The 13,447-nt window shown below is 40.7% G+C and overlaps 1 protein-coding gene across 1 annotated transcript in view; it reads right to left on the bottom strand.

Annotated features, from left to right (window-relative positions):
• The window catches only part of LOC310950680 (sodium bicarbonate cotransporter 3-like), a 50,119-nt gene that overhangs the window by 1,621 nt on the left and 35,051 nt on the right, over positions 1 to 13,447 (bottom strand). The window lies entirely within an intron of this gene.

Below are 13,447 nucleotides of genomic sequence, written 5' to 3'. Positions count from 1 at the left end.
CACGATATAGCTTGACAATTTATTTTCACTTACCAGTCCGCCATCTAGTACTCCTATTCAGCTGGCCTGCTCTCCCTGCCTTCCCTCCCATCAAAAGGTGCCTTCATCTGCTCTTGTTAACCATCTGTTACAAACTGTCTGGCCTTCCTTGGTGAGGGATCCCTCCTCGGTTTCTCACCCTGAGCTTTCACCAATTATTTCCCTGTTAAAAGGGTTTCAATTAGTTTTTCCTTAGTGGATGTCAGGGTCTCAGGGCAGAGGATGTTGTTATGAAAGCCCTTTGAGACAAACTGTTTTTAAAAAATGGGCTATACAAATAAAACTACCTTGACTAGCCTTACGGAAAACATATTTTTCTGTGTACTGGAATGAACCCAAGCTGCCATTTATTAATCTAGAGAAATGTCTCAAAGACATTAGGAAACTCATAAGGCTCAACTTCAACAGAGTACTTTATTTAATGAAAGTACTTAAAACTGCACACAAACTTGAACATTAAAACTTTCTGCAGTCAAAAAACAAACAGCTGCAGTGTATATATACACTTGTTTAGAACTTCCTCTTTTGGGAGGTGATTATGTTGTAAGCCTGTTTTTTTACAGCTTCCCATGAACGGCTTCTAAGTGCCCGTTCAGCACCCAATGCTTTCATGCACTCTAATTTCCCAGGAACTCTTTGGAGGGTGATGAACTTTCCAAGCTGCCTCCATACAGCTTCTTTTTCCTCTCTACTCCAAGGCTTGCGTCGGAAGCCTTTTGGGAGATCTATAACAGAAATCAAACATGGCATTATTTATCAGACCTGCAAACTCTTGAGTAGTGAAATAAGTAGCAACATACAATCCTTAAACCCTCTTCATTCACTTCTACCCTGACTGAGATTAGAGAAAAGGTGACAGTAGCCAAAAGCGGACCAGCTTGCAGGTGTGATTTATGAATTCAATGGGTCATAATGTACAGGTCATTTATTTATACTAAACATTTTGGCAGACCCATGGAAACTCTGAGTTTATACATTTCAGTTAGACAACTCTGAAATCTATGGAGTGGTGGGTAACGTTATTTATCATCCACCATGTTACCATGTGTATATTTGCATAGTCTTTTCTGTCATAAACAAGACATTAGGGGTGCATTACGTCTGTGTGGCGGTGCCGCAGAGACAAGAGCTTGGACAATGGGTCTGAGTCTCTGATCCTACAAGGTTGGTTTTCACCCCAGAGACGCTAGGTGGAAGGCAAATAGTCTCTATTCTACCTGGAACAAGTTACAATTCATTTATTTTCACAATTACTCTGAAGCTTTTTATTTACAGTAAAAAGCTACAAATCCTGCATAGTTCCTCTTTAAGTTACTCACTTCTTGAGTTGTCGTTTTTGTTTATCCTCTTGTAATTTTAATTTATCAAGTTATTTTGTGGACTACAATTTCTACTTGAGTTATTTCACTAAGTAACAGTATTTTTTTACCAATCTCCCCTTTTTAAGTTAAGTTAGTTGAGTACCTGACTCCTCTGTCCTTTTGAAAGGCCTTTGTGGTTCTCCTGCAAAAAAAAACCCACGATGCCTTATTATCATTTACAAATCTTCATATTGACAGCAACTGTAACACACCTCCAATAAACTTCAGTTATGTCAGGGTTAGACAATAAATTTCCACGGTTCTCAATAGTAGGAAGAAAAAAAACATGCACTTCTTAGTTCAGTATGTTACTTTATTTAATAAATAAATAACTGCTTCAAATCAAACCTGTATTTAAAATTTAAAATGGTAAACATGCCTCAACACAAATGGAAAGTAATGTAGTCATTACTTTTATCTTCCTGTAGTTCAATTACATAATTGTTCTCCTCATTCGTTCACTTTTAGGCTGTTTCCACAGACTAGCGCAAAACTGACTCCGATGATTTTTTCAGCTCTATTTTATGTTTCCACACATTTGTTTTTTCTCTGTTCCAAACCATGGATGTATTATGGTCTAAACACGCGTTCACATAAACGGACTGCAAGCTCGACTGTGGCTGCACCGAGACCCATCGCGTGCTCTGGTCGTGTGTAACGTTCCGCATTGGTCCCGTCAAGACTCGAAAAGATGCACTGAGGACAAAGTTTCACGGTACAGAAAAAAAGGATCTATCGGTTCTTGTGACAACTTAAGCAGCAGTGAGCGTTCAGCACGTGTTGCCCGGAAGCAAGCGAGTTGTGCACACTGCAGTTGTTTGCAGGTGGTTAGCTGACATCCCAGGGCATAGCGCTCACTGCGCACAAAAAGTAAATGTCCGTCTTTGATTGGGATCATGCAACGCTATGTGTATGCAGTAATTACCGTGACGATTTCACAGATATCATATCAAACCACGGTGAATTTATGTGAGATTAGATTCATTGCTTTTTTTACACATCTTTTTTCAGGGCATTATTTTTTACTGGTCCGGTTGGAGCGTTCTGGTGGCCCTTACAGATTTAAAAGTACATCCGGGCCACTAGGCCATTTATATTGTCGACCCCTGCATGTTCTTACCATCTTGTCCGTCCTCTTTTTTGCACGTGCCTTGGTTTGGGAATGGACGGGCTTCTGGTTTCTTCTAAAGAGAAGGCGAAAACAAAGAAAAGTCCACGTAAACATTACTTACAACACATTGTATTTACAGACAAAACATTAAGAGCTCTAAAGTCATGTTCATACCGTCGGAATCTGAATCTTGAGCAGTCTGAAAACACACTGTCCTTTCTTTTTTGGACGACCCTTCAAGAGAAGAACAGAGAGAGAGAAAATATCACTTGAGTGGGAAACCTGTGAAATCTCCAATTTACAATGCTGCCCTTTCATCCCTTCAGGAGATTCAACAATCTAACCTCAAAGAACAACTGTTCACACATGGCCTCCTGTGACTCCAACCACTGTTGTTAAGACTCAACAGAGCACTAACCAAGTCCAGACCTACTTCCCACCAACGACTGTCACTCTAACGACGGTCGTTGGCTCTTGGAGCACAAAGGGTTTCAGTGACATCATCTGCCTGTGAGAGGTTTAATACCTGGATCTGGGCAAATTAACTGATGAAGCCTCTTGGATGAGAGGTGAAACGTCTTCCTAGACAAATAACCAAGTCCAGTTGCCTTTGACTGAAATTCCTTTGGGGATCACTTCAGCGGACAATGTGGGTTTTTATGGTTATAAAACACACAATCTGCTACAGCTGTGCAGCCACATCTACTGTGCTCTTGCTCAGCTGATCGTGGTCAGATGGAGGTTAGATCTTGACGTTGAACTCTTTTATACAAAGTGCAGCCAAACACTAAATGAAGGAGAGGAACAGCAGAGCTCCTGCTCGGTCAGCTGCATGTGAGTTACAGGTGAGTCAGCTAGAAAACACAGTGCTGTCCTCTTTTCTTTCACACAGGTGACACATGCAGAGGTCTGACCTGTCTTCACAGGGACTGCCATGCTTAATTGGCACATAAAGGCTACTGTACGCTCAGTCCTCCTGTGAATTTTTTTTTCTGCAAATTACGACTGAAGGCACTTGTAAGTATGCACATGTCAAGTAGCCCCAATGAAATGACCACATTAAGAGCTAATATATTTTTCTTTTTTAAAAAAAGAGACTCTACCTGGCGAAAAAAAAAAGACTTGAACATCCCTTGGATAAAGTTACTTTAGTAACGCTAGTACTGAGGATAAAGACCATGATTGGACAGTAGAAGGAGGAAATAGGTTTACCTTTCTGTCCTCTTTTCTGCACGTGCCTTGGTTTGGGAATGGACGGGCTTCTGGTTTCTTCTAAAGAGAAGGCGAAAACAAAGAAAAGTCAACATGAACATTACTTACAACACATTGTATTTACAGACAACAAAACATTAAGAGATCTAAAGTCATGTTCATACCGTCGGAATCTGAATCTTGAGCAGTCTGAGAACCCACTGTCCTTTTTCTTTTGGAGGACCCTTCAAGAGAAGAACAGAGAGAGAAAATATCACTTGAGAATGACACTAAGCGTATTACGTGGTTTATCTTAATTACTCGTATTGTATCAAAGACCATGGTCGGACAGCATGAGACAGTTATTACACAGGAGCATAAGAACCTAAAGATGAGGAAACAAAAATGGATTTGTTTACCTCTCTTTCCTCTTTTTGCCTTAAATGATGGCCTTGGACCTTGAGTCAAAATGTCTGGCTCTACAAAAAAAGAAAGTCATGTCATACTACAATACTTTGTTGATTCCTGCAAATCAGAAAACCAGCTAATTTCCCCCGCTCCTAAAGCCCTCCCTGCTCATGAACCAGCCTGCCAACTACTACTCCCATTAAGATGATGTGCTCTCCCTGTACATGGCCCAGGAATAAATCAAGTGCTGAAAAGAAGAATAACCAATCAATTATTTGACAATGTATAAATTCATACCATCCATGTCCTCAGGTGGCTCTAAGGATTCCCCACTGGGAATTTCCACAATGCTTTCAGTGACTCCGGATCCTTGTATTGCTCTCCGTTTTGTAGACAAAGCCGCTGTTTTATTAGAAAAAAATGATTATTATTAAATCCACCAGACATTATTAAAAGGACCGGGAGTTCATGTCACGTAACGATAAATCATGATTCACTGTAACATCATTTTTACTCACTTTCTAAGTTTAAATCAATCTCATCAAGAGATTTGCCTTTGTAGACATCAGTTCCAAGTTCTACTGCCATCAGCAGCTTGCTCATTTTAGCGAGCTGCAGCGTGTTCTCTGTCAGCCGATAATATTCCTGATGAACGCGAATATCGTGCCCCATGAATTTCGCCAGTTGATCCAACTCGTGGTCCTTCAGGTTCATTATCTGGCTGAGTGTGGCCACATGTTTCCTCAGCTGGGTCGAGGTGAGCGTTTCAGGCCTCTTTGCTCCACTTGCAGCTGCATACTTTCTCAAACAGTCTGAACCTCGAAGATGGGATTCAGAATTCTGTCTTGCAAAAACATACTTGTTGCTTTCCAGAATATCATTCTCTCCGCCCCTTTTTCCAATGAGGAAGTCAAGTGAGGATGTCATCTCTTTTGTGAGAAGCAGGGGCACCTTACGGCCTCTCTTCCCCCTGACTACTAAACGAGTGAACTCATGACTCAGATCTTGTTCTAGCTTTGAGAGGCACTTCATGATGTCTTCATTCGGTTCCTCTGTGGCTCTGTCTCTGACTGTCACCAGAGGCATTTTTGCTGCCTCACCTTGGCGTCTTCTGTTGAAGAGGATGATTTGGGCAAGAAGGCACTCGCTGAGTGTCTTGTAAGCTGTTGGGTTTGGTCCATTCAGGAGCTTGTCTTTTGCCTCCTCCTCTGTGGACTTCAACATTTTATGAAGCTTCATGACATCCTCTGTGAGTGGAATCATTTCTCTTTTGTTCCATCTTTCTTCTTCTAGGTTTGTTCGTGCATGGCGTGACACATACAGGTCCCACACTGCAGCAACTAAGCCCAAAAAGTTCCTCACTCGGCTGGCAGCCGATTCATCTTCAGCCTTTACATGTTGTCCTATCACGATGTCACAAACTGCCTTCAGTGAGTGCCCCAATTTTAAAGCAAGAGATGGTGTGTTGTATCTATGCGCTGAGTTGGTGAAACCAGATGTTTTTTTGGCTGCTGCTACCGCTAAGGAAAACTTTGGTGGAACCAAAACATCTTGAAGGGATTTCACTTTTCTGTCCAGGGACTTGGCAACCAGTAGAAATCTACCCAAGTCCCTCATCTTTTGGCTCACATAGCGATCCCTGGTCCGAACATTTTCATGTTTTTCAAGCAGTCTATCACCAAATTCACAAATCAGAGGGTCATTTTTAACTTCACTTGAAATGACATCAATAACCATCCTGCTGAGAATTGCAGCGCATCTTTGTGACGTTTGTCCTCTATACGGGAGAAGGGATGATGCAGCACTTTGGACTCGTCTTTTTTTCTTGGACTCAGCTGACAAAGTCATTGTTTTCCGACACATTTTTTCATGTCTCCATAGCTCAGTTTTTAAGAAGAAACCATAACACATGTTGCAAGGCAAGTACTTTTCTACATCTGTATGTTCGGATGGTTGTCTGTAGGTGACAATTTCACCCTTCCCCTCTTGTAACACAGTAATGTTATGATAGAAATCACCCCTTCGGCAAAGTTGTTCTAACATTTGAGTCCGTTTCTTGGACTTTGCTGGAAGACATATCACCTGTGCCACTTCTTTTTCACTGCTATGTTTCCGGATTAGATGTCTTGCAATCTTGGATTGAGGTTTTTTGCAAAACATACAATAATGTTTCTTATCCCATTTTCTTTTGTTCCCTTTCATGGTGGTTTTCACAGTGATGCCATGTGACCTACACTCATCTCCATCCTTGTCATCCTCAGTGTCAGCACTGTAATCATCAATATTGTCTCCGTCTCTCTCATCTCTCTGAATGGGTTCTTTATGTGGATTTAAGTCTTTGGTGGCAGAACCCGCACGTTTTCCAGTTTTCCTCGGTCTTGTAAGTGTAGATTTTGTTTTACCTTTGGGTTCCTCTGCTTCCGAAGATGAAGAAGGTGATGGCACGTTACTGCTCTCCAGATCATGACTGGACTCGGATGCATCAGTTCCACAGAAATCCTGAAAGAATTTAACAGATCAAAAAGTTAATTTTATCCTCAAAAAGTCATTCTAAGCGAAACACTAGAACAAATTTTCAAAACAGCACAAGTTGTCCTCCAAAAGCAACATTTAGTCATAAAAACACTGACAGCTGATGGAGTTGCTAACTGATCAATTTACATTTTTCATTTTCACACACTTTATTGTATACATTTTTAATATCCTGTCAGGTTATTGTTGACCTCTCTTCATTTACTGTTATTTCATTTAATATAAATTAATATTGTTTTGCTTTTTATCTGAAAAGAAAAATTCCTAAATTGACCCATCTCAGAGCAGTTTAGTGTTTACGAAAGAAGGGAAGTGACAGAATTTCTGCAGTAATGGATGAGACATCAAAAGTCCAAATTCATTTTCACAGGAAAAGAAAATACTCAAATTTAGCGACAAAAGTACTCAGACAATAACTTTATGGTAGAGATGCACCGATCAAGATTTTTGCGATCCAATCCGATACCTGGACTGAACGTATCCGTTGATGTCTAATGTCTGATACTGATCTGATACTACTACTATGAATCAAGCGTACACCTGTCCATTTGAGTGAAGGCATCAGGCTTCACATTAAGGTAACATTATTAAAGGTTACAAATTAACACGTATATCAATGTGCCTAATATTAATTACCAGTTAACAAAGTGAACATTAGCAGCAAAACTACATAAATAACACTTCCATGTAAACCAATATTTTAAGATATAATATAAAACCCCAACCACTTTTGCAAACATAGAATTGAAGTGACTAGATCGCTGTAACTGTATTACTATTTGATATTAATAAAAAAGGAATGACTGGAAATTAGTCAATATCAGAGCGGATATACGACCCAGGTATAGGATCGGTACATCTCTACTTTATGGCATGAACCTGTCAAATACAAAAAACAGGGGGGAAAAGTGTGGACACAGCATCAAATATAGTTTTCATTTTATAGTTTATGCAGGTCAAAAATAATACATACCCAGTCATCTTCTTCCTCCTCCTCTTGTTCTTCCTTTTTCTTCATCATCTGTGGCAAACAGTAGGATATTAAATTTACCAGTAAACAAAGCTCAGACATAGAAAAACTCAAATTCAATGATGTTATCAAAGAGTTCAAATCAGAAAAAAATGCTTGACCACATGAGGTCAATTTTAACAACACCTTGAATCAAAAAGCTGTCCACTACAAATATTGTGTTTAATAAGCACATCAGTAAATCACGATTAGTATATCTGCAAACACATTCCTTTGATTAAAGCAATTAAATAAGGCAAAACACTGTATTCTATTAATCAATAACATAATCTATATGGATTATCCTACAGAGGCTAAACATAAAAACGAGGGACAGGTTACCCTCAATCTTTTGTTTATAATGGTTAAGACTGCATAAGCATACAAGCAACACACACACACACATACTGTACATACTGTATATATACGACATTATCCACGCTCCATGTATTGATTTTTCACCTGCGTCCTTGCAAAATGCAGTAAAGTAACCTGAATTATAGTTCCTCTTTAATTTAACATGTCATGCAGGCGATATGATAAGTATATTAAATGTAAGTTTGTGCTGCAGTGAAACTTGTGACAGTCACCCATGTACAAGAAAAACATACTGAGGAATGTTCAAATATGGACGATATCTGTGGATTTAAAAAAAATAAATTCAAATAACTTTAGGTGTAATGGCTATGCATTCAGTATTGGTGACCACGCAAATGCAAGCACTCATACGCTGCTTGTTTATGGAAAAATGAAGTATCCATGCATCCCTAACATTAACTTTGAACTTAACGTGACACGAGGTCGACGGACAAGGAAAGCTAAGTTAATGCTAAAGCTAGCTACAAAGCTTCTACACGGAGACAGACAGAAAGGCTCAGTCAGAACATGAGTGGCTGGTTAAAAAAGTCTTACCTGTAAAAGTTGTTGTGTTTGCTCTTGCTCTTCTTTGTTTTTGACTTGAATTTGCTCTTCGTAGCGTCGCTCGCTGTCCTCGTGCCGCTGTCTGAGTCTCTCCAGCCGACGCAGCTTGCGCTGATGAGCCTTGATTTCAGTGATGCATTCACAGACGTCGGGAAAGTGCAGAATCTTTTTTTGAAACTTCGTATTACATTTTTCTTTTTCTTTTGTGGTCTCTAAAGGAGTCGTACTCATTATATTATCTTGAAATGTTCATAATATCTATGGTGGTTCAGCAGTCCAAGACATTAAATTAAATATTTCCAGAGACATTCTATTACTCAGCAACTTGTAGGTGAAATAGTACAAATCCCCATTTCTCATGAATGCAGCTGCCAGGTGTGCACAGCTCTGTGTGTGGGTGGGGGAGGGGTAATGTTGCATGAGTTCAGCTTGAGTTGAGAGAAAGATCCCTGCAGAGCTTTGCTCTCTAATTTATGCTGTTTGTTTTGAACCAAGGGTATTACATTATTTGTTTTAAACACATGTCTTACTGTTATATATTTAGTGATATTTCCCAAAAGATATTTTAGATGTATTGTATGTATATTTATATATTTTTTAAATTTCTTTAATTATATTTATATAAAATAAAAATCTATTATAGGATGTTTTATCATATTTTTTCATTTTTAAAATAAAAACGAGAACAGCTTAAGTTTCATCCACTCTCCTAACTTAAGTCCTCTACTCAGGGCGCCCTCCCACTGTGCCTCCGTACCGTGCCCCAGCACGTGTCACGGCTAAAGTCTGGTTCCTTTGACCAGTGTGAGTGCAACCGTACCACGTCTAGGAGCGGCACGCTTGCCGTCCACGGCCCGTTTGGGAGAGGTGGGCTTTAGTAAAGCACATTTGCACGTGTACGAGCACGAGCGTGCGCACGTGTACGAGCAAGAGGCCTACGGCGGTTCTGAGGTCATTTCCTGTGCGCCTGATGGGACGTATGCCAATAGGGAGGGGGGACAAGTACCCTAAAGCCTGGGTCGCGGTGCGGAAGGACAGTGTGACTGCGCCCTCAGATTTCCCACTGATCGGTGACCTTTGACACTTGTGAAGGTTGCACGGGTGTGAAACTGCACATAGTGGATGGGGCCCTTGCCCCCTGATAAACATATCAAACTGTCAGCCTGATAGGCCAAAGTGTGTGGAGGTTATTAAACATTAAGGCTTCCAATTGTAGGCTTCAGAGGCCTGAAGCGACCCTGGACAGTCAATTGTGATCCTTCTGAAAGTCTGACAGGTCTAAAATTCTAGATATGCAATGTCCCTCATGCTCTGTACAATATATCCACATCTCAGCTCCCCATCTCAAAGCCTTGGTGATTTATTCAAGGAAATGGGGTCAAAAGGGTCAGATTTCATACTGATCAGTATTCTTTGACACTTTCAAACTTTCAGCCTGATAGGCCAAAGCTTGTGGAAGTTATTAAATAGATGCTATTAAAATAGATGTTCTATGAAGTCTGAAACATGAGCATTGCTTTTTGCCCATTTTTTTTTACAGGGAAACGTGACCTCTGTGAAGGTTGCACAGGTCTGAAAGTTTGCACAGCGTATGCCCCTGATGGTCTGATGAAGATACTGTAACATAGCCTTCCAGCCCAAAGCATTGGCGTGTTATTCATAAAGAACAGCTGAACAGTATGACCCTAGGTGTTGCTTTGACACTTCTGAAGGTCGCACAGGTCTGAGAGTTTGCACCGTGGATGATCCTGGTGCCCTGATACACATACTGTAATTTCAGCACTCTTGGTCAAAGCCTTGGTCAGTTATTGAAGAAATTGTATTTTCCCCATGGTTTGGGGGATAAAGTGTCTTTTTGGCTGCTGCTCAGTGACCTTTGACTCCACGGACCCCAAAGTCGGAGTAGAAGACCCTCAGAGGTCACTGAATAATAATCCAGTGAGGAAAAAAACCAAATCCCAGCGGTTTTCTTAATTGGCTGTTTGAAATCTTAAAAATCAGGAGCTGTCAGACCATTACATCTTTACACCCTCTGAGCTGGCTGGTCATTTTGGAGAAAGTCTTTTTCTAAAAGTCCTGCAGGTCTGAAATTGTAATATGTGGTTTGGGGGCCTGGGACAAGCGCGTACACGTTTGTTCAGTGCCGATCGGACGTGTACTTAAGGAAAGGCGGGGCTTTGAACATTTGCATTCCCACACCCGCCATCTCCACAAAGATGGACCAAATCACTTGAAACTTGGCCTGTAGACTTGTGACAAGATGCAAATGAATCCCCCCAAGACCCAACTCTGTAGGCCCTTTGGAAAGCCAAGTAGCTCCACGGGGGTCCAATCGCAACAGGACCAGAAGTTTCCGATAGGAGGCCATCCGACATGCAACATACTAAAATTTTATGTCCCTTTATCAAAACCTATGAATTATTTAAGAAAATAAGCTTAAAGGTCAGATTTCACACAGATTGTTGACCTTTGACACTTATGAAGGTTGCACAGGTGTGAAACTTTTCACAGTGTATGCCCATAGTGGTCTGATGAACATAATGTAGTTTCAGCCCTCTTGGTCAAAGCGTTTGCAAGTTATTAAAGAAATTGTATTTTTTTTGCATGGTGTTTTGAATAAAGTGTCTTTTTGGCTGCTGCTCAGTGACCTTTCACTCCACAGACCCCAAAGTCGGAGTAGAAGACCCTCAGAGGTCACTGAATAATAATCCAGTGGGAAAGAAAAACAAATCCCAGCGGTTTTCTTAATTGGCTGTTTGAAATCTTAAAAACCTGGAGCTGTCAGACCATTACATCTTTACACCCTTTGAGTCTTCTTCTAAAAGTCGTGCAGGTCTGAAATTGTTAAATGTGGTTCAGGGGCCTGAGATGAGCACGTACATGTCCGTGGTGGTCTGATGAACATACTGTAATTTCAGCCTTCCAGCCCAAAGTGTTAGCATGTTATTAAAAAAGGGCAGTTGTAAGATGTCTGATTTGACCCTAAATGGTGACCTTTGACACTTCTGAAGGTCGCACAGGTCTGAAAGTTTGACAGTGGATGATCCTGATGCCCTGATACACATACTGTAATTTCAGCTTTCTTGGTCAAAGTGTTGGCGAGTTATAAAAAAAAACAGCAGTTGTTAGAGGTCAATATCCAGAAAAGGATGACTACCCCAACCCTTCGTTATTGATGCTGCAGCTGAATAGAGTTGTAAGGTCCGTGTTGTCATAAGGTTGTTATTGTCTTTATCATGAGGTTGTCATAGAATGGATCTGTTTCCTATTGTGGCCTTCAGTGGTAGCTTACTGAGCTCTTCACTGCTCCCTCCCTGTTTGCTCATTTGCTCTGATCGTGGTTTTGCTAGCTTATGACCATTATTTTATTAGTTTCATTTAGGCTTGTGTGATTGCTACAATGCATGGATCCCTGACGAACAGATAAGTAACAAGATAAAGGACTGTAGTTTTCTTGGTGTGTAGCTTTTCTATTAAATAGTGGTGAGCCACCATAGTTGAGTGAAAATGTTTCTCAAACCACTAAAAGAGTCAAAAGCATGCTCCTTTAAACAAAACAGAGCAAGTTCAGTGATACTATTGACAAATTCAATTTTAATCACCTGCTTTTAGTGAAGTGGTCAAAAATCCCATTTCCCTGAATGCAGCTTAGCTGCCGAGAGAACTGCAGGTGCAAACTGGTGCCGCCCCTCCCCCACCCTCACAGCTCTGTCTGCTCGTCTGACCTGACTTGACCCTGCAGGGACCACACAATATTGCATGAATTCAGCTTGAGTTGAGAGAAAGATCCCTGCAGAACTTTGCTCTTTAATCTATGCTGTTTGTTTTTAACTGAGAGTTTTACATGTTTTATATCACATTCACATCTTACAATCATGTTTTTTTGTGATTTGAGAAAATTGTATTTTATATTTAATGTATAATTATAATTTATCTTTGAGTTCATGATACTGTAATTAAAAATTAGATCTGCCACCTCACTTTGAAAGTGAAAACCTGACTTTGGAGTTAATTTGAAAAAACTCAACAGCTTGCTAAGTTTTACCCCTACCCCAGCTTTAGAGCTCTCCTTGGCTGTGAACTCTTAAAACAGACACTGGTGCTGATTCACTGTTTGAGGTCTAAAGACAGACAAAAGGCAATGCACACAGACAGGTCAACTATCAGGGCTCATAGTTAAATTAGGCCTTATAGATCTTGGGAGCAGGTTAGCGAGCAGTAGACAAAGTAGGTGATGGGTAAAGGTACAAATACTGAGAAACAGGCAAAGTGGCTGATATTTTAGGGATTACAAGTGTTTTTCAAGAATAGCCCATATTTGATAGAAGAACCCTAAGGATGAGAAACAGAGGAGTGATCCCTTGCCCAACAGGGAGACATGCAAAATACAATATGTTGTATGAAGAAAAGAAAACAATTTACAACATGGAATATGGAGGGACATGAAAATGGGACAGTGCAGGCAAGAAGAGCTGATGAAGGCAGCTCCTGTTGGGCAGACTGGGTCACATTCAGGGAAAGCAGGGTGAGCTGGCCATCTTAATGGGGATGATGGTGAGCAGGTGAGTTTATGGCTCATAAGCAGGGAGGGAGGGAGGGCAGGCTGGTTTAGAAGCAGGGAGAAGGATGTGATGCAGGCAACAGTTGGTGAAAGAGCAGCAGATAATGGCAAGATAAAATATGTGTAAGAAGAGAAGAAAGGAAAGGTGGCTACAGTTGAAAGTGGTAATCAGAGGCGTCAGGTTGTCATCATATTAAGAATCACTATTAAAATCAACCAAAACTCTAAATGAATAAGCTAAGTTGCTGCAACTAGTGGTGAATGTGGCTTTACTCTAAATGCGCCAGTTCAGTGTGCCTGCTGTATTAGATGTA

The sequence above is a fragment of the Echiichthys vipera genome (assembly GCF_963691815.1).
Source record: "Echiichthys vipera genome assembly, chromosome: 8".
Lineage (NCBI taxonomy): Eukaryota > Metazoa > Chordata > Actinopteri > Perciformes > Trachinidae > Echiichthys > Echiichthys vipera.
The sequence above is the reverse complement of the archived record's forward strand: the minus strand, read 5'-3'. Positions and strand labels throughout refer to the sequence as shown.